This window comes from Erythrolamprus reginae, chromosome 3 (assembly GCF_031021105.1).
Source record: "Erythrolamprus reginae isolate rEryReg1 chromosome 3, rEryReg1.hap1, whole genome shotgun sequence".
Taxonomy (NCBI): Eukaryota; Metazoa; Chordata; class Lepidosauria; order Squamata; family Dipsadidae; genus Erythrolamprus; species Erythrolamprus reginae.
In genome coordinates this window covers 113,940,689-113,962,403 of record NC_091952.1, presented here as the reverse complement: position 1 = coordinate 113,962,403, position 21,715 = coordinate 113,940,689, and the positions used below count along the sequence as shown (strand labels likewise).

At 42.3% G+C, this 21,715-nt stretch overlaps 1 long non-coding RNA gene across 1 annotated transcript in view; it reads right to left on the bottom strand.

Moving 5' to 3' along the window:
* LOC139165780 (uncharacterized) overlaps window positions 1-21,340 on the bottom strand; it is a 95,594-nt gene extending 74,254 nt beyond the window's left edge. Inside the window, exon 1 of the long non-coding RNA XR_011558799.1 lies at window positions 21,252-21,340. This is a non-coding gene — a long non-coding RNA (uncharacterized lncRNA). The remainder of the gene's footprint in view (window positions 1-21,251) is intronic.
* Window positions 21,341-21,715: the final 375 nt, after the last annotated feature.

The window sequence follows — 21,715 nt, the reverse complement described above, 5'->3', positions numbered from 1 at the left end:
TTGGTTCTACTTAGGGTCCTGTCAATCAAACAATGTCGGCTGGCAGTACCTAGGGGAAGAGCCTTCTCTGTGGGAGGGGCGACCCTCTGGAATCAGCTCCCCCCAGAGATTCGTACTGGCCCCACCCTCCTCGCCTTCCGAAAGAGTTTAAAAACCCATCTTTGCCGCCAGGCCTGGGGTTCCTTAGATCTTCCCCCCCTGATCAATGAATGCTTTAGTTTGATTGTTGGATGAATGATATTGATAGTTTTTTAATTAGAATTTTAAAGATTGTTTTTTAATGTATTAATTGGATTTTTATTATTGTTTCTTATTTTTCTGTACATGCTGTGAGCCCCCCCGAGTCCTCGGAGAGGGGCGGCATACAAATCCAATTAAATCTAAATCTAAATGTTGGGCTACTTTCATGTCACAAAGTAGCACTATTTTCCATTCATTAAGAGGGTATTAGAATATAGATGGTGTGGTGGTTAAGGTACTGCCCTAGAACGTTGTGAGTCCTGCCTTAAATAAGAAAACCAACTAGGTGATCTTGGCCAGTCACTCTCACTCAGCACTCACTACACAGAGGAGATTGCCAAATAAGCTTTACATATTATACCAGTGATCGTGAATATTTTTTTTGCTTAGTTGCCAAGAAGGCACATCTGCCCATGCCTATAATGCAATGCCCTGGGCCCTGAGCATGCACATACAAGCCCCTCCCCCCCCCCGAGTTGCCCTCCCCCTATGAATGTGCAAAGGCCTCACCGAAGCCTCTAGACTTCTTGTAGGCCCGTTAGGCCATTTTTTGCCATCCCTAGGCTTCAAGAAACCCCCTGGAAGCCTATGAACGGTGAAAAACAGCCCAAGCTCTGGAGGCTTTCCTGTAGCTTAGGGAGGGAGAAAAATGGCCTCCCCACACCTTCCTTAAGACCCAAAATCAGCTGGCCAGCACACATATGGGTGCTGGAGCTGACATAGGGCAATGCCATAGGGAATCAACTCCCCCCAGAGATCAGGACTGCCCCCACCCTCCTTGCCTTTTGCAAACTCCTCAAAACCCACCTCTGTTGTCAGGCATGGGGAAATTGACTCCCCTGGGCCGTTTCCACTTTATGTATGGTCTGTATGAGATGAATGATTGTTTTTATATTAGGGGTTTTAAGTTGTTTTTAACTATTGGATTTATACTATGTTCTGTTGTTGTTAGCCGCCCCGAGTCTCCGGAGAGGGGCGGCATACAAATCAAATCAAATCAAATCAAACCAAACCAAACCAAACCAAACCAAACCAAACCAAACCAAACCAAACCAAATCAATCAATCAATCAATCAATCAATCAATAAATAAATAAATAAATACCTCATGTACCCTCAGATATGGCTCCACATGGCACCTGTGGCACGCATGCCTTAGGTTTGCCATCATGGTATTATACCCTGGATCTCTAGCAGCTTAAACATGGGGAAAATATTATTTTCATCAATGAGAAATATCAGATTAAAGATTACTTAAACCATAGACTAGGGATGAAATAAGCACATGGAAGTCCCAAAGGTGCTTTTTTAAGACTTTCTGGTCAAGAACGTCCAGTTGCCTCTTGAAAAAGCACCTTTGGGACAATCATGACCTGGATGACTGAGAATCTTCATAGACAATTAAGCATAAGGAAAGAAAATTAACACTGGGGTTACTAGGTGTCCTGATGCCAGGTGGATTTTGATCAGGCGATGTGAGGATGTGCAATCATCATAAGTGTGCAGATCAGTTATAAAATCACTTTTTTCAGTATTGTTATAACTTTGAGCAGTCACTAAACAAATGGCCCTAAATCGAGGACTACTTGTATACTAGACTGGACTGTATATCTAATTCAGAGTGTTCAAATAGCTGTTTTGAATTTAGAAGTAAAGCTTGCACCCCAAATCTTCTGCATACAAAGCAGGAATAGCAATAGCACTTAGACTTATATACTGTTTAACAGTGCTATAGAGTAGAATAGAATAGAATAGAATAGAATAGAATTTTTAATTGGGCAAGTGTGATTGGATACAGAAAGAATTTGTCTTGGTGCATGGGCTCTCAGTATACATAAAAGAAAAGATATGTTCATCAAGAATCATAATGTCCAACACTTAATGATAGTTTGGGTGCAAATAAGCAATCCAATCATATTAGGAACCAATCAATATAAGTTACAGTCATACATTCATTAGTGTATGTCATATAGTCATCATTTACAGCCCTCTCTAAGTGTTTTATAGAGTCAGCATATTGCACCAAACAATCTGGGTCCTCATTTCACTGACCTTGGAAGCATGGAAGGCTGAGTCAACCTTGAGCTGCTGAGATTTGAACTGTTGTCAGTTGGCAAAATTAGACTGCAATGCTGCATTCTAACCGCTGCGCCATCACAACTCAGAAACTTACATAATTCTAGATATTATTCTATTTGTCTTTGTTTCTCAGTGGGGGGGAAATGCCGATCTGAGGCAGCTCCACAAGGCCTGTAAATTTTGGAGAATGTTCTTGCGTGGCTTTGCAGCCTCCGAAAAGAGCGGGAAAGCATTTATTTATTTATTATTTATTTTATTTATTATTTGGATTTGTATGCCGCCCCTCTCCGAAGACTCGGGGCGGCTCACAACAAGTGAAAAACAATCCAATACAATCCAATTAATTAAAATATTATAAGTTTAAGAGAATCCCCAATACTAACATACACACATACAGGCATACCATATATAACTTCAACATGCCCAGGGGGAGATATTTAGTTTCCCCATGCCTGACGGCAAAGGTGGGTTTTGAGGAGTTTACGGAAGGCAGGAAGAGTAGGGGCAGTTCTGATCTCCGGGGGGAGTTGGTTCCAGAGGGCCGGTGCCGCCACAGAGAAGGCTCTCCCCCTGGGGCCCGCCAACCGGCATTGTTTAGTTGACGGGACCCGGAGGAGGCCCACTCTGTGGGACCGAATCGGTCGCTGGGATTCGTGCGGCAGAAGGCGGTCTCGGAGATATTCTGGTCCAGTGCCATGAAGGGCTTTAAAGGTCATAACCAACACTTTGAATTGTGACCGGAAACTGATCGGCAGCCAATGCAGACTGCGGAGTGATGGTGAAACATGGGCATACCTGGGTAAGCCCATGACTGCTCTCGCAGCTGCATTCTGCACGATCTGAAGTTTCCGAACACTTTTCAAAGGTAGCCCCATGTAGAGAGCATTACAGTAGTCGAACCTCGAGGTGATGAGGGCATGAGTGACTGTGAGTAATGAGTCCCGGTCCAGATAGGGCCGCAACTGGTGCACCAGGCGAACCTGGGCAAACGCCCCCCTCGCCACAGCCGAAAGGTGGTTCTCTAATGTCAGCTGTGGATCGAGGAGGACGCCCAAGTTGCGGACCCTCTCTGAGGGGGTCAATGATTCCCCCCCCAGGGTAATGGACGGACAGATGGGATTGTCCTTGGGAGGCAAAACCCACAGCCACTCCGTCTTATCCGGGTTGAGCTTGAGTCTGTTGACACCCATCCAGGCCCCAACAGCCTCCAGGCACCGGCACATCACTTCCACCGCTTCGTTGACTGGGCATGGGGTGGAGATGTAAAGCTGGGTATCATCGGCATATTGATGATACCTCACCCCATGTCCTTGGATGATCTCACCCAGCGGTTTCATGTAGATGTTAAATAGCAAGGGGGAGAGGACCGACCCCTGGGGTACTCCACAAGGGAGAGACCTCGGAGTCGACCTCTGACCCCCCACTAACACCGACTGCGACCGGCCAGAGAGGTAGGAGGAGAACCACTGAAACACAGTGCCTCCCACCCCCAACCCCTCCAACCGGTGCAGAAGGATACCATGGTCGATGGTATCGAAAGCCGCTGAGAGATCGAGGAGCACCAGGACAGAGGATAAACCCCTGTCCCGGGCCCGCCAGAGATCATCCATCAACGCGACCAAAGCGGTTTCCGTGCTGTAACCGGGCCTGAAGCCCGACTGCTGGGGACCTAGATAATCGGCTTCTTCCAAGGACCGCTGGAGCTGGAGTGCCACCACCTTCTCGACAACCTTCCCCATGAAGGGAAGGTTGGAGACTGGACGATAGTTGTTAAGTACTGCTGGGTCCAGGGAAGGCTTCTTGAGGAGGGGGCGCACAAGCGCTTCTTTATAGAGTGATGGAAAAACTCCCCTCCCCAAGGAAGCGTTGGTAATCTCCTGGGCCCAGCTCCGTGTCACCTCCCTGCTGGCCGAGACCAACCAGGAGGGACACGGATCCAGTAAACAGGTGGCGGAACTCACAGCTCCAATGGCCTTGTCCACTTCATCAGGTGTCACCAGATCAAACTCTTCCCAGACAGGTGGACAAGTACGTGCCCCAGTCACCTCGACTGACTCGTTGTCAGTCGACTCTGTTTTACAATTGGAGTCGAGGTCGGCCCGGATCTGAGCGACTTTATCAGCGAAAAACGTGTTAAACTCCTCGGCACTACTCTGCAAGGGCTCCCCAACTCCCCCCTGGTTAAGAAGGGAGCGGGTCACCCTAAACAGAGCGGCCGGGCGGGATTCCGCTGATGCAATCAAGGCGGCATGGTACGCGCATCTTGCCGCCTTGAGCGCCACTTTGTAAGTCTTAATAAAAGCTCTTACAAGTGTTCGATCAGATTCAGACCTACTCTTCCTCCATCGCTTCTCTAGACGTCTCTTTTGGCGTTTCAACTCCCGGAGCTCCTCGTTGAACCATGGAGCTCTACGGGGTCTAGCGCCACGGAGAGGTCGCAAAGGCGCAATCCGGTCGAGAGCCTCCGCAGCAGCCGTATTCCAGGCCTCCGCAAGAGACTCTGCCGAACTGTGGATGAGTGCCTCTGGAATAACCCCAAGCGCCGTCTGGAAACCCTCTGGATCCATTAGGCGTCTGGGGCGGAACATCTTCATTGGTTCCGCCTCCCTGCGGGGAAGGATTGGAGCCAGGAAGTCAAGCCGTAGTAGAAAATGGTCTGACCATGACAAAGGCACTGCTTCTAAGCCCCTTAGTCTCAGACCATTGCTCAGTTGCTCGGAAAGGAATACCATGTCAGGTGCGTGCCCCCCCTCATGAGTTGGACCCCGTACTACTTGAGTCAGGTCCATGGCTGTCATGGTGGCCATGAACTCCTGTGCCAACCCCGAGGTTTCGCCGAGTGACGGCAGGTTGAAGTCCCCCAAGACAATAAGTCTGGGGAACTCCACCGCCAACCCGGCTACCTCCTCGAGTAGCACAGGCAGGGCTTTTGACACGCAGCTGGGAGGCAGGTACGTGAGAAATAAGCCCACCTGAACCCCTAAGTCCAACCTCATCAAGAGTGACTCGCAACCCGCAATTTCCGGAGCAATGAGTCCACGTAGGCAAAGGCTCTCCCTGGCTATAATAGCCACTCCTCCCCCCCTTCCCTGGGGTCGAGGTTGATGCCATATCTGAAACCCAGCTGGGCAAATTTCGGAGAGAGGAACACCTCCCTCCGGGCCCAGCCAGGTTTCAGTGATACATGCCAGGTCGGCCTCCTCATCCAGGATCAAATCCCGGATGAGGAGAGCTTTATTTACCACCGACCTGGCATTAAGGAGCAGCAACCTGAGTCCAGGGCCAGAGTTACACTCATCGCCAGTACCCAAGATTGGGCTCACAGAGTTGGAACAAGGGACCGTTATTAAGCAACGGTCTCTCGTTCCCCTGGAACGGCTAACTCTGTGACCCCCGCCATATCTGCCTCTCCCCAGCAACACAGGGATATTCCGGCCCTCTGCCACCCCAGAGATCAATGCCCCTTCCTCCCCTGCCTCCCGAGCGTCAGGTGGGCCAATTCTGTCACTCATACTACTATCACTCATCCCATCCATACCATATTCCCACCCACCCCAACCATCACACTCATATTCATTCATTCCATATACAACATTGAATCTACTCCAGTCATCCATTAATTAGAAAACCCCCCCCAATATTAAAAGAGGATTAAATTAATAATAGATAAAAATGCTGATAGAATATAGCACAGTATAATACATATAAATAGAATAAAAAGTTCACAAGATTAATAATTGATAAAATAGTATAAAATGTTAAAAAATGGTATAAATCAGTTCTTAATATTAATTATTAGCTAATCGTCGGTTAATCAATCGGCCCAGGTGTAGTGTCTTTATAGGTCTTCAATATAACTTAGATCTTTAAAAAGTCTTAAAAAGCTGCTGTTGTTTTTTCCAGCCGGTCCGCTAGGGGGCATGGATCTTCTGTAAAGTGCATAGACGTGCATAGAAACCAGGGGGGGGAGGGGGGGGAGGGACAAACAAGATAGTCGTTTGCAAAGTTAGTATAAGCAATGTCCCTGGCCAATTGGCCATATTGGTCCCAGGCAACCAGTCAACCAGTCCCAGGCAACCAGTCCCATCCTTCTCACTCTCCTCCATGGATCATCGTCCAGCAAGCCCGTCTCCACAGTCTTTCCCCTCCTCGCATGTTTTTGGAGGCTCCAGACGCCACACCAAGAGCAGGCCCATCTTTTGTGACTTCAAGAGGATTCAGAAGTCATGTGAGAGGACATGGCCTCTGAAATCTCTTGTGTGGCCCCTAGGCATGGCCCCCAAAATGGCATGGCATGACACTTATGACACTTATGTCAAAAGTGGTGTTCCCCAGGGCAGATTACTAGGTCCTACTCTTTTCATTCTCTACATCAGTGATTTTCAACCTTTTTTGAGCCGTGGCACATTTTTTACATTTACGAAACCCTGGGGCACATTGAGCCGGGGGGGGGGCGGCTAAAAAAAGTTTGGACAAACAAATTCTCTCTCTTCCTCCCCTTCGCTCTATTTCTTTCTCCCTCCCTCTTTCTCTCCCTTCCTTCCTCTTTCTTTCTCTCTTTCTCCATCCCTTTCTTTCTCTTCCTTCCTTCCTCTCTTTTTTGCTCTCTTTCTCTCTCCCTCCCTACGTCCCTCTATGTCTTTCTCTCTCTCTCCTTCCCTCCCTCTCTTTCTCTCTCTCTCTTGCTTTCTTTCTCTCTCTCTTTTTCTCTCTCTCTCTTTCTCTCTCTTTCTTTCTCTTGTTCTTTCTCTCTCTCTTGCTTTCTTTCTCTCTAGTTCTTTTTCTCTCTATCTTGCTCTTTCTCTCTCTTGCTTTCTTTCTCTTTCTCTCTTGCTTTCTCTCTCTCTTGCTTTCTTTCTCTCTGAGCTTTGCGGCACACCTGACCATGTCTCGCGGCACACTAGTGTGCCACGGCACACTGGTTGAAAAACACTGCTCTACATTAATGAACTCTGCGATCATATCGCTAGCAACTGTGTTCTTTTTGCTGACCATGTAAAACTTTTCAACACCACGGACAACACATTTACTCTCCAAAAAGACCTCGACTTTGTCTCAGATTGATCTAACACCTGGCAAGTTCAAATATCAACCAACAAATCCTCTACCCTCCACATCGGCAAAAAGAATCCAAACCTCATATATAAACTGAATAAACAAATTCTCACAGGCAACCCACACTCAGTAAAAGACCTTGGAATACTAATGGTAAATGATTTAGCTTTACTAGATAAATGGTCAAAGCAATGGAAACTGCAGTTTAATGTTTCCAAATGTAAAATAATGCACTTGGGGAAAAGGAATCCTCAATCTGAGTATTGCATTGGCAGTTCTGTGTTAGCAAAAACTTCAGAAGAGAAGGATTTAGGGGTAGTGATTTCTGACAGTCTCAAAATAGGTGAGCAGTGTGGTCAGGCAGTAGGAAAAGCAAGTAGGATGCTTGGCTGCATAGCTAGAGGTATAACAAGCAGGAAGAGGGAGATTGTGATCCCCTTATATAGAGCGCTGGTGAGACCACATTTGGAATACTGTGTTCAGTTCTGGAGACCTCACCTACAAAAAGATATTGACAAAATTGAATGGGTCCAAAGACAGGCTACAAGAATGGTGGAATGTCTTAAGCATAAAACGTATCAGGAAAGACTTAATGAACTCAATTTGTATAGTCTGGAGGACAGAAGGAAAAGGGGGGACATGATCGAAACATTTAAATATGTTAAAGGGTTAAATAAGGTTCAGGAGGGAAGTGTTTTTAATAGGAAAGTGAACACAAGAACAAGGGGACACAATCTGAAGTTAGTTGGAGGAAAGATCAAAAGCAACGTGAGAAAATATTATTTCACTGAAAGAGTAGTAGATCCTTGGAACAAACTTCCAGCAGACATGGTAGATAAATCCACAGTAACTGAATTTAAATATGCCTGGGATAAACATATATCCATCCTAAGATAAAATACAGAAAATAGTATAAGGGCGGACTAGATGGACCATGAGGTCTTTTTCTGCCGTCAGACTTCTATGTTTCTATGTTTCTAATATCAAATGACCTAAGTGCTAAAGCCCACTGCAACAATATTGCCAAAAAGGCTTCTAGAGTTGTTAACCTGATCCTATGTATCTTCTGCTCCGGCGATCTCGCACTACTCACAAGAGCCTACAAAACTTTTGCCAGACCCATCCTTGAATACAGCTCATCTGTCTGGAACCCATACCACATCTCGGACATCAACACCCTTGAAAATGTCCAAAGATATTTCACTAGAAGAGCCCTTCACTCCTCCACTCGAAACAGAATATCCTACGAAAATAGACTAACAATCCTGGGTCTAGAAAGCTTAGACCTACGGCGCCTAAAACACGATTTAAGTATTGCCTACAAGATCATATGCTGCAACGTCCTACCGGTCAATGACTACTTCAGCTTCAACCGCAACAACACAAGAGCACACAACAGATTCAAACTTAATATTAACCTCTCCAAACTTGACTGTAAAAAATGTGATTTCAACAATCGAGTTGTCGAAGCGTGGAATTCATTACCGGACTCAATAGTGTCAACCCCTAACCCCCAACATTTCTCCCTTAGACTATCCACGATTGACCTCTCCAGGTTCCTAAGAGGTCAGTAAGGGGCGTACATAAGTCCACTAGTGTGCCTTTCGTCCCCTGTCCAATTTTCTTTTCTTTATCTCATATATCATATATATTTTCTTCCTTTCATATACCTTCTCCTCTATTTTTACATATTATCTTTATATATATTACTTCATGTCTATTCTCTTCCATATGTATTGTGTATTGGACAAATGAATAAATAAAAATAAAATGTGTTTCATAGATTCACCATAATCAAACTAAGGGAACAGGATAGCACTGTGTTAGGAAAAAATAGAATAGGCAGAAGAATGTCTGAAATGATAAGTAAGCCTGCTCAAACCTGCTCAATTAGTTCTTCCCACTTGCAGACTTGTCAGTCCTTCCAATCCCCTCATTCAGTGACTCTTCACAGGAGAAGGTTTATCCACCCAGATTTTCAAGCCATGTCCAATTTGGGAGGGCATTCCGGCCATAAACCGAAAATCTTTTTGCTATTATTTTTGCTGGTAAATCTATCTCAGGAAAACATAATTGGTCATCAAATGTTTACAGCAGTTGCTTAGATAATGTTAAATTTAATATTACTATTCAATTTCAATGCATTGAAGCATTCTAAACCATCTGTTAAAAATGTCCAATAGCTAACTTCAGGGTGTTTTGCCAAATTCAACCTTATTGATTTGCAACATTTGTGTGCGTGTTGATTGTTTTGCCATGGTGCTCTCAGCCCTCTGGGAAAGTGCTTTGAATTCATAAGCTAAGCATTTAGATTCTAATCAACTTTGATCAGCCTAAACCACCAGGTCAATACAAAACTGTTTAAAAGCCCTTTAGATAGTCTGAAAATTTATTTATGTTCCTCTTGGCAAAAACTAACATGAAAGAAAGCAAGGATCTGAAATCAATGCTCAGTAGATACGCTTTGTGTAAAATGTGAGACTAGTAATAAATATTCCTGACTATGAGATACCACTGTATAAAGTCAGAAAAATGGCTTTTAGGAAGAAAGTGAAAAAATAAACTGGATTAATGCAAATATTAAAACAAATCTAATATTTTAGGGGCTGGCTTTAATGTAAACAAGCAGAGAAAACAGCCAAGACTTACTGGTTTTGGGATTTACAGTTAATGACTGATACACATCAGACTATTTCCGTGGTTAAGCCTGCAATTCACAGGCTTCTTAACCCTGCTGTTCTGTTCGAAAAAAGTTACAAATCTTATGTTCGGGTCACATACGACCCGGACCGAAAACTCTTCATTTGAAGTGCTTATGTTTGGTCAATTTGAAAACTTTTTTCACTTGGAAAGTAGTCTGAACATTTCTGCACACAATGATATGAAAATTGAAATGAAAAAATTAATCCTTATTGGTTTATTTTGCACATAAATGTGCCGCCCCCCCCGTTTTTGTGATTTTTTTTCAATTTATGGATAGTTTTGCTTGCAAAATGCATTCTATTTTACTAAAGTTGGTGTGGGATTGGTAGCTTGAACATTACTGCACACAATGATATGAAAATTGAACTGGAAAAATTGATGCATATTGGTTTATTTTGCACATAAATGTGCCTCCCCCCGTTTTTGTGAAATAGTCTTTACTTTATGGATAGTTTTGCTAGCAGAATGCATTCTATTTTGCTAAAGTTGGTGTGGGATTTGTAGCTTGAACATTTCTGAACATAATGATATGAAAATTGAACTGGAAAAATTGATGCATATTGGTTTATTTTGCATATAAATTTATTTCAATTTATATAAAAATTATGCTGTTAATTTCAAACTTACATACTTTTTTTTAGTAAAATGGATTTCTTTCATAAAATTAGTTATCTGGCTACAATGTGGTTGATTTTCAAAAGGATATTCCAAATATTTATAGACAAATATGTATAAACAGTGACAATAATGGCACACAGCAAGGCCGGGGGGGGGTGGCCCTTTTGTGGCAAAAATAAACCAATAAGAACCATTTTTTTCAGTTCATTTATATTTTTCTCATGTTCAGAAATGTTCAATTTAGTATATCAAACCTTTTGGGGGAAAATTCCTTAGGGATTTGTAGCCTTAAAAAATATAAATTATTGACACGAAATTCAGAAAGGATGGGGGGAGGGGCTTTTTGATCAAAATAAAAATATAAGTCTCAATTTTTCCAGTTCAATTTTCATATCATTATGTTCATAAATGTTCAAACTAGTTTTCCAGTTGAAAAAGTTTTCAAAAAGATTAAATTCAAGTACCTAAAAAAAATATTTTTGGTCCTGTCATATACGAACAGAAACAGATTTGAAGTTATGATTTTTTTTTGCCCAGAAAACAATTAGCCACCACCCCAAAAATATTTTTTGATGACCAGCATTGTTAAATTGAGTAAATGAATGCCTAAGATTTTAAAGAATATTTCGGATTTGGAGCATAAAAAAATAAAAAGTGAAAATGATTGCAAGCAGCCGAGGGGGGGGGGAGGCCTTATTTCTGATGTTAAAAAACCAGTAAGAATCATTTTTTTCAGTTCCTTTATATTTTTCTTATATTCAGAAATGTTCAAGCTACCAATCCCACACCAACTCCAGTAAAATAGAATGGATTTTGCAAGCAAAACTATCCATAAATTGAAAAGAAATCACAAAAACGGGGGGGGGCACATTTATGTGCAAAATAAACCAATAAGGATTAATTTTTTCATTTCAATTTTCATATCATTGTGTGCAGAAATGTTCAGACTACTTTCCAAGTGAAAAAAGTTTTCAAATTGACCAAACATAAGCACTTCAAATGAAGTGTTTTCGGTCCGGGTCGTATGTGACCCGAACATAAGATTTGTAACTTTTTTTGCTCAGCAAAAACTAAGCCCCCCACCCCCCAAAAAAAATTCTCATAGAGAGAACCCCTGAAATGATGAAAAGTCATGAAATTTCAAGTTTCAGATATGCAGGGAAAATTTTTTACAGGGACTCAAACTTGGCTTCGGGTCACATACGACCCGAACAGAACAGCAGGGTTTTAAATACATTGCCACCTTGAGGTTTTTTTTCTCCCAGACAAAACAGCAAAAACTTTTGATGTATAATTCCCTTCATTTATTAATTTAATTTATATGCCGCCCAACTGCTGGAGGACTCTGGGTGACTTACAACAACAACAACAACAACAACAAAAACATCTGAAGGAACAATTTAAAAGGACAATTTAAAACCCATTAATAAAACCATGCATAACTTTTGTGGCCAGATCTAAATGACATAACATTTAATCAACAGCTCCAGATCTGCCGGCAAAGCCAGGTCTTTACGGCTTTTTGGAAGGCCAGTAGGGTGGGGGCTGTACAGATCTCAGGAGGTAGCTGGTTCCAGAGAGCCAGAGCCACCACAGAAAAGGCCCTCTCCCATGGCCCCACCAACTGACACTGCTTAGCCAACGAGACTCTGAGAAGGCAAACCCTGTGGGCCATTATCGGTCGCTGGGAGTGAGGCAGTAAAAGGTGGTCCTGAAGATAGTCTGGCCCATGGATCTTCATGAAGGTTCCATATCTATTGTTAAATTCTCACAAAATGAAGAGTCAAGGCGTAGGAACAGTCCAGCACCTTTATTGGTGAGGAAGAGAGTCCTCATCTTGTTGTCTGGTAGATCCTGGAAATTGTTTGCCTTCAGGAACATTCCAAAACAAGATATGTAGGTTTGCCATTCTTCTGTTTTTGGATCGAGGAAGGCTGGAGCTGGAGAAATTTGGTTTGCCATTCTTTGGTTTGGCTGGAGCAGATCAGTGCTTGGTTTTAAGATGAGCATGGATGCCATGAGGTGCCTTGTCCTATTGTCCTTCTTCAACCGCCTTCATCGTCATAGTTAAATTCGCACAGAATGAAGGATCGAGATGTAGGAACAATTCAGCATCTTTATTGTCTATTAGCTAGAACTAATACAGACTGCTGTCAGAGTGCAGGGAAGCTGCTTTTAAGGGCTTCCCTGAAACTGACTAGCCGTTGACTGCAGTTCATTTCTCCCGCTGTTAGATTAGCCAATCAGCGACGGCTATGCAAATCCATACTCTGTACGTCAGTTCGTAACATCTATAGACTGGATTTCATTCGTTTTGCTAGAAATAGCTTTGATTCATTACTGGACCTGAGATCTCCCAGGCTCCCCTCAAACAGCAGTGAATATAGAGCAAGGCATTCAATATAAGCTACCCTTAAAATGGCCTTTATGTATTCAGATATCCAGGTAGTCAGCATTGTTACTTATATTCAAAAGTACTGGAGATTGAAAAGACCAAAGCACAGCAATCAACACCCAGATAAACAGAGATTAACACCAAAATTAACATTAGACCAACAATCAAGAACTACCAACTCAAACAAAGAATCAAGCAATAAACAACAGCCTAATCAACAATCCACCAAAAACATTCCCATCAACACTGACAGGGCAGGCCATTTATATATAAAGAGGGAGAAAACCGCACTCCCTTCTAGTACTGATAACGTTATCTAGTTGGGTAATAAAACATCTGCAAGACAAAAGACAAGCTCAGAGAGCACCAAGGACTCCACAATTGAAAGATATGGTAAAATGCAATTCCATTTTCTTTTCAAAAAGAAAAAAAAAGAGTAAAAGCTTTTGTCAGTATTGGCATAAGGACTTTCAAGCTAAAATGGTGGATTGGGCCATGTTGTCTGCATTCCTAAGGCAACACTAGAACAACAACCGTGGTAAAAAGGGCAGTAAAATTAGACATGACTCAGTTAACTGCCTTGCTTAGCAACAGAAATACTGGTCCCAATCGTAGTCATAAATCAAGGACTGCCTGCATTTAACTAAGGAGGTTCCTAATTCTCCCAGCAAGGTTTGGTGATGCTCATCCATCATGTTTGAAAAGGACCTTGGCAGCTAACAGGTTGTGAGCTGTCCACGAAGTGTCCGCAAGTGTCTGGTAAGGCCTATATGCAGGGATGGGCCTCGCCTAGAATGTAGGGGGACTGCCACTCTGCTAGGAAAAATGGAGCTGTGCATTCAACTCCAGCTTACTGGTGGCTGTTCACAGGTGCAACCGGGGTGATTCCTGTGATTTTTGTGATTTTTTTTTAAAAAAAAAACAGTGAAAATTGCTGAATTCTCACTCGCACAAGTACGCTTGTGTGAGATTTTGGTTGCTATGCATGCACAGCAGCCAAATGTCACCACACACCTGAGAGCCCCAGCTGGCAGCAACAGCTGTGGCAGCACCAGGTCCGGCTGCCCACGCCACAGAAGAGGGTGAAAAACCATTGCGCAGTGGGAAAAGTAGGGGAGAAAGAGTCCAAGAGGCAGAGACGTGGTGGGGAATGGACGGGGGCAGCCGGAACAAATGGTGAGGATGTGGTGGGGAATGGGCGGGGGTGGCTGGAATGAATGGCAGTGACATGGCGGGGAACGGTGGGGCTGATTGGAATGAGTGGTGGGGATGCGAAGGGGAACCAGCAGGGACAGCTGGAACAAGCAGCAGGGACAGCTGGAGGTCTCTTACCTGTGAGGAGAAGGCTATTCTGCCCCGAGAGGCCTTTGAGCTGCTGCAGCAGCCATTTTTCTTGATTTTCAGCTATTTTTTACTTTTGCGTATGCGTGGAGGCAAAGAATGCCTAAAGTTAGCAAAATCTGACGCCGGGAGGGCACATGCTTGCTTCTCTTCTGTTATGATTGTTTGCCAACCCTGGTGGATCAGCATGCGCCATGTTGATCAATCTCGTGCCAGGGTTTCCCAGGAGTTGATGTCAATATCAAGGGACTTCAAGGAGGCTTTCAGCGTGTCTTTGTATCGCTTCCTTTGTCCATTGTGTGATTGCTTTCCTTTAGACAGCTCACCATAAAGGTTTGGTGTTACTTAAAGAAAGGGAATATTTCTGCTCATACAGAGACATGACAGACATAACTTGTGGGTCATGAGATCTGGATGCAATGGGAAACAGTAATTCTACCCTGGCCATTTTTCTGAGTGAACTGTCCCAGCTAATAACTATGTTGTTATAATCATGCCCTTTATTTAATTAAATTAGTATACAATTCAATCAATTCCAGATACAACACAGATTTCCGGCAACAGTAATCGGCATGAAGGAAATGAGAAAAGATAGAGATAACACACAAACAGCTGACATTTCACTTACTCCCTCCATTACTTCACAGATGAAAACAAAATGTGCTTAAATATGTTTGTACATGCCAATTCACAAATCCTCAGTCTTATACCTTACATGAAGCTATATCCTCCACAGATTATTGGGATTTGGCAAAGGAACATACACCAGAAAAGCACCTAGTGAAAGCTGTTATTTGTATTTATTACATACAAATATTAAAACAAATCTTAAGCCACAAGTTTTAAAAACAGTGCGATTAACTGCGACCTCTTTACTGAGCATTGAGAAGCAAGGAATAAATGAGCCAATCTTACAGCTGGCGTTCTGCTACAGAAAAGACCCTGTCCTGCTTTCTTACTAACTCCTTTTGAAATAGTGTATTAAAAACCTCAAAATGAAGGTGCAAACTATAGGTTGTATGCAGAGGAATAGACCCCCACCCAATATTCTTACAATTGCAGTGTCTTAAAATGATGGATTTGTGCAGGCTTTGTTATAGGTGTGGATTTTTAGGGACAAAATGCTATTCAAGCAGTGAATGAAGATATAGGCTAACACTGAACTATTAAACTTTCCAACCACATTTAAACATAGCATGTTCTGTGAACCAGTTAGTTTATTGTTCTACATGTTGTCAGAACGCATTGAGTAAACCGTGATTACTCTTCCTGATGGTCAGTCCTCCTGATCTTCCCAGAGTATTCTCACTGGCCCTCTCCCAACTATTGTGTATTTTCTCCACTGCCTACTCCCAATCTTCCCACCCACCCTATACCAGATCATCCAACAATTTCCTATTAACCTACACACAGGACCTTGTTCCCACAGCTGTTGCCAATATTCTTGCTCGTTTTTTCCCCCTAAATTTATTAGGATTTTCCTGCCTAACAGCATTTTATTTTATTTATTTTATTTATTTATTTTGTCCAATACACAATGAGAGTTTTAGTGGGTAAAACATAGTAAAATACATGATGAAGGTTATAGAGGAGATACTGATAGTAAAATATATCTAAGAAAGAATAGAAAAGAAGATATAGTAATAGAACATATCGATGAAAGAATAGAAGAAGAGATATAGGAATAGAAGAAAGGTATAGGAAATATAGGAGAGCAATAGGACAGGGAACGGAAGGCACACTAGTGCACTTGTACTCGCCCCTTACTGACCTCTTAGGAATCTGGATAGGTCAACCGTAGATAATCTAAGGGTAAAGAGTGTTGGGGGTTTGGGGATGACACTATGGAGTCTGGTAATGAGTTCCACGCTTCGACAACTCAGTTACTGAAGTCATATTTTTTACAGTCAAGTTAGGAGCAGTTAATATTAAGTTTAAATCTGTTGTGTGCTCTTGTGTTGTTGTGGTTGAAGCTGAAGTAGTCGCCAACAGGCAGGACATTGCAGCATATGATCTTGTGGGCAATACTTAGATCTTGTTTAACAGGATTGAAAGTCTAGTCTCGTAGGGTATTCTATTTCGAGTGGAGGAGTGAAGGGCTCTTCTGGTGAAGTATCTTTGACATTGAGCTTCCTGCCTGCCTTTCCCTTCCCTCATTTCACTTCCCCTCCCCTCCCCTCCCCATTATATTTTACAACTGTTTAAAAACAGCATGCTATTTTCAGTTTAATGAAGGGTAGCAAAAGGTGAGGTGTAGCATTTTTTTTAAAAAGTTTCACTACTGATTAGTATGAATTGGACCAAACTAACTAGTTAACAACTAATTAGAGAGATTTGTCCCTTGCAGATCCAGGAATCAAGCCACGGCATCTATTCTCCATCCTTTAAAACCAATAGGCTTTTAAACATTTTAGCCATTAATGTATTTTTATCAACTGATTGGTGGAAGGGCTTGCCTTGAGAAGTTATGGGTGGTCCATCACTGGTGGCTTTTAAGGAGACCTTGGACAGCCATTTGTCCTCAATGGTGGAGGGTCACCAGCTTGAGGAAGAGGTTGGACTAGAAGACTTCCAGGCAGGGGTGAAATTCAGCAGGTTCTGACAGGTTCTGGAGAACCAATAGCAGACATTTTGAGTACTTTGGAGTATCGGCAAATATCACCTCTGGCTGGCCCCAAAGTGGGGAGGGAATGAGGATTTTGCAGTATCCTGATCCATAGTATATAGACAACAAAGTTGAAAAAAGGTGAACAACATTTTTACAGAACTATAGATACATTGAGCCTGGGTATGGCAAGAAATGGCTGGGAGAGGAGGGGCCAGGCGGGGCACCCCTTGTTGGCCATGCCCACCCAGTCACAAGACCACCAAGCCTCACCTGCCAAGTTACATGAGCATGAAGCCACACCCACCATCACATGACCATCAAGCCACAGCACAAAATAAGCCACACCCACAGAACCAATAGTAAAAAAATAAATAGAACACACCCCTGAATCCTTCATCAACTCTGGCAAGTCATTAATTATATAAACTAAATAATAATGGAGCTAGGTCAGTGATGGTGAACCTTTTTTTCTCAAGTGCCAAAAGAGTATGCATGCAAGCTATCGCACATACGCAAATGCCCACACCTAGTGAAGGACTACCAAAATTTTTACTACCACACTGTGGGTGTGGCTTATGCAGGACGCCCTGCATTTTCTTTTAACATCTTTCAGTGCAATTGGGTGCTCTGGGGTGGAGCTACATTTTTGCTACCCCACTGCAATCCCTCCCCCACCCCGGTCCGAGCATCAGCCAATCCCTGCCCACACCTATAATTCAATGTCTAGGGAGGGTGAAAACAGCTTCCCTCATCCTCCAGAGGCCCCCTGGAGGCTGGAAACGGACTGTTTCCCAACTTCTAGTGGGACCAGTAGGCTCATGTTTCGGGGGGGCCCTCCCAGGCTCCAAAGGCTTCTCTGGAGCCTCTCCCCCGCTGCCCCAGAGACTCTCTGGAAGCTAAAAACACCCTTCCAGAGCCTCTGTGCTAGACAAAAATCAGCTGGTCAGCACACACAAGCATGTTGGAGCTGAGCTAGGGCAATGGCTCGTGTGCCAGCAGATATAGCTCTGCTTGCCGCCTGTGACACCTGTGCCATAGGTTTACCATCACTGGGCTAGGTTATATTTAAAAAGTCTGACAATAAACAATAAAGAAGTATTTGAAGTATATCTAACTCTGAGCTGCCCCAAGTCTACGGAGAGGGGCGGCATACAAATCTAATAAATTATTATTGTTGTTGTTGTTGTTGTTGTTATTATTATTATTATTTTTATTTCCTGTTGTTTTTGAGTCTGCATATTCTTGCTTCCGTAATTGGTACATCCGTCTTTGATATCCACGTTTTTCAGGCTTCGAGTTGTAATAACACTTCATGATTGTGCGATTCTTTGACATTGAGAATTTCTGCCGCTTTTTGATTTGTAAGCTTTGTTTGTTTTGTTCCTGTAGCTCATTTGTCGATGGCTGCCCAGGTTCCACAGCAGCCACCACGGTCCTTTTTATCCTGGGCGACGACCGAGCCAGTATGGACTTCTTTTTGTTTTGTCTCTCCATTAGTTTAAATGGGTTAGGTACGTTTAGTCTGGCTCCTCTGCTTTGACCACTCCGGCAAGGTTAGACCTACCAGTGGTTTACACTACCACCGGCACAGCTCTCAGCTTCATTGAAGCACACAAGCCCCACTACCATGACAAGGTGTACCCATCAGTGGGGACAAGGTGTACCCATCAGTGGGGTTTATTATTATTATTATTATTATTATTATTATTATTATTATTATAAATGGTTAAATTATGTATTTTAAAAATTCCAGAAATGTAATTTCCCGTTATGTGAGAAGGAGAGAGAGGGGAAAAAGAGAGATGGAGAAGTTTAAGGATAATGATACAATCATCACATTCTTCTTTTTTAAAATAACAAACAACTGGCAGTAAGTGCTATTGTTAAAGGTAGGAAGCACAAAGCTTGGAAAGGAATGAAGTAGAACTTTAGAAACCAATTATGACTGGACTTGAAGGCTGAAAGTAGTGATGCAGTTTGACCATAGTTTTGAAAGCACAGCCAGTTCATGCAAACAGAGCTGCCCATCCACTTTCATTCAAAAAACAAAACACCTGTCACTATGGAAAACATTGTGAGAGATATTAGATGAATCCATTCCAAAATGATATAGTAACACACACAACCCAATCTGGAGGTGGAAGATTTTACATCTCTAGTTACTCTCCATGCTCCTTTGAGGGTTTATGGACAATGGGTAAATAGCTGTTAAACATTTGGCAGATGTAATAGGAATGCCTATCCACCAACAGAATATATTAGGATTGTGGGACTGGAGAAAGAATTCAAAAATCCAAAAACAGCTTCTTGTTGGATACTTATCCTTAAAAGGTTAAAGCTTTCCCCCCGGCAGAGTTATGAAATCTGCACTGGCACCAGTAATGACTAATAGAAGCTCATGATGATGTGTAGTTAATTTTCAATGTACATAGTAAGATACTGGATTCCTTGCTGACTGGGAGGATTTTACTAAGCAGCTTTTTTAGCTTGCAAAATATAGGAACTGCGTGCTCTTTTTCTTTTCCCCACCAGCTTGATTTTTTAAAAATCTGCAACAAAGGAAGGATCAATAGTTTATTAGTGTTTGTTGCAAAAATCAAAACCAGAAGCACACACTGATAACTGTTTCAGAACTGAATTTACCAACTTCTTTATAAACATAGTAACAGATGAATTTACAATACCATTAGCAGAGTTCTTCTTCAATGTAAAATAAACCCAAGCAGGAGAGCTAGTTTCATGTCAGCAGAGCAGACATAATTAGTTTAGGTCTGGAAGTTGGATAAAAGCCAAACAAAATGCAAACCATCAATTAATTGATTGCTTAGACCTGGTAAAGTTGGACACATTAATTTTTCTACTCTAACATAGTGTAGGAGCCCCACACACACACCACACCACACCACACCACAGAAGAATGAAGTATTTTGGGAAATATTTTTAAAAGTCAGAATATTATATTTCTCTAAAGGAGAAATGGAGAAACAAGTTTTTAAAAGCAGGAAGCAGCTCCCAAGACTTTCTTAATAGCCCACAGCCGATGCCAGCATTTAAGAAATAAAGAACTTATTGAAAGAGGAAGATAAGTATCTAGATAGCTATATTCATTAGCAAAGCAAATACTGCAGGCAGAAATCCATTCAAGACAGGATATTTTGAAACTTCCTTGGCAGAATGGTAGGATTAGAAAGCAGTCCCTCACCCAAGATCCAACACAGGACAAAACCCATGAGCCACAATAGGAATTGCCCAATACCCTTTCAGAACAAAAGCCCCTTCATTGCAGTCCAAACTTCAAAGTTGCAGAAACCTGGATGATGAACAGCAAGCAAGAGGCTAACCAGGTTATCTCGGACAAGCATCTAGGATTTGCATTTCCTTTTCTGCCTATAGAGCCTATGACCCTTACATAATATGACACCATAGAACTCTGCCACCAGCCAACAGATAATTAAAGGACATGTTTTTAAACAGGAACAGGAAGCTCAAATACAAAGCCCAAAAAAGGTATAAAAATCCACCCACTCTCACTTCTATTTTGTCAGCTGCCCAAAATCACATGTGGTTGGTAGTTCTGTTTCATCAATAAAACCTCTCTTTCCAATCAGCCTCCATGTTGTTTCCAGCTTCTTTCTCCCAGCTTGGAACTGAACCAACTGATGGATTTTTCTTCCAACAACAGTTTAACATAGCTGTGTTATGTGTTAAAGAATTCACAGTGATAGGTCAAAAGAAAATCAAAGTGAAAATAGAAAACATAAGAGACCCATTCATAGCTGAAACTAAGCATGCCCAGGCTATGCTCAGATCCAATGACTTCTGATGACAGTTACTACACCAGAATTCTGCACTTTTATGGAAACCTTGTGGCCCCAAACAATGAAAAAACATGCTATTATTTGTTGGGACTGGTTCAAATAATTTGTGATCAGAGGAGTAATTAGCTCTACCTTTTAAGAGTGACAAACAGAATTACATGTGCAAACATCTCAATTTCAGCGACTAAATATTCTTGAAAGCTAATATGAGACATAGTTGTGAAGCTGGATGTGAACATTATTGAGAAGTATGGACTAATTCTAGGCATCAAACTAATATTTAGAAAAAACAATATAAATAGTCTTTGGCTTCAGGAAGGAAGGCAGGAATATAAATATACAAAAAACTGTATACGCTTTAAAAATTATTTGGAAAAAAGGCTTGAGAGACTCACATAAACACAGAATTTCTTTGCTCTTACAGGTCCTGAAAGTAGACATAAAATTTAAAGCTTCCAACTGTAGCTGAAAGATATAGCACATCTTTAAGGAATCCACTTATTAAAATTATTCTGACTTAAAGCAACCGCCTTTTGTTTTCCCAGGAAAAACTTGAAAAGTAATGGGCTCCTTTAATAAAAGAACAGGGCGCTATTACCTCAACAGCATGGAAGCATTTTTTCTTAATTGTTTCATTACACCCCCTTTAACAAGTAACATTGATTGAGTATCCCATAGACCAGTGTTTCTCAACCTTGGCTATTTCAATATGGGGTGACTTCAACATATAACTAACATACTGCCATAGTGGTCTGCTTTTTATTTTTATGTAAAAGGGCCTCCCTTTGCTTGCGGCGCTGCTGCGGCATCCTTTTTCGAAAAAATAAAAATAAATAAAAATAAAAAATCCGTTAAAATA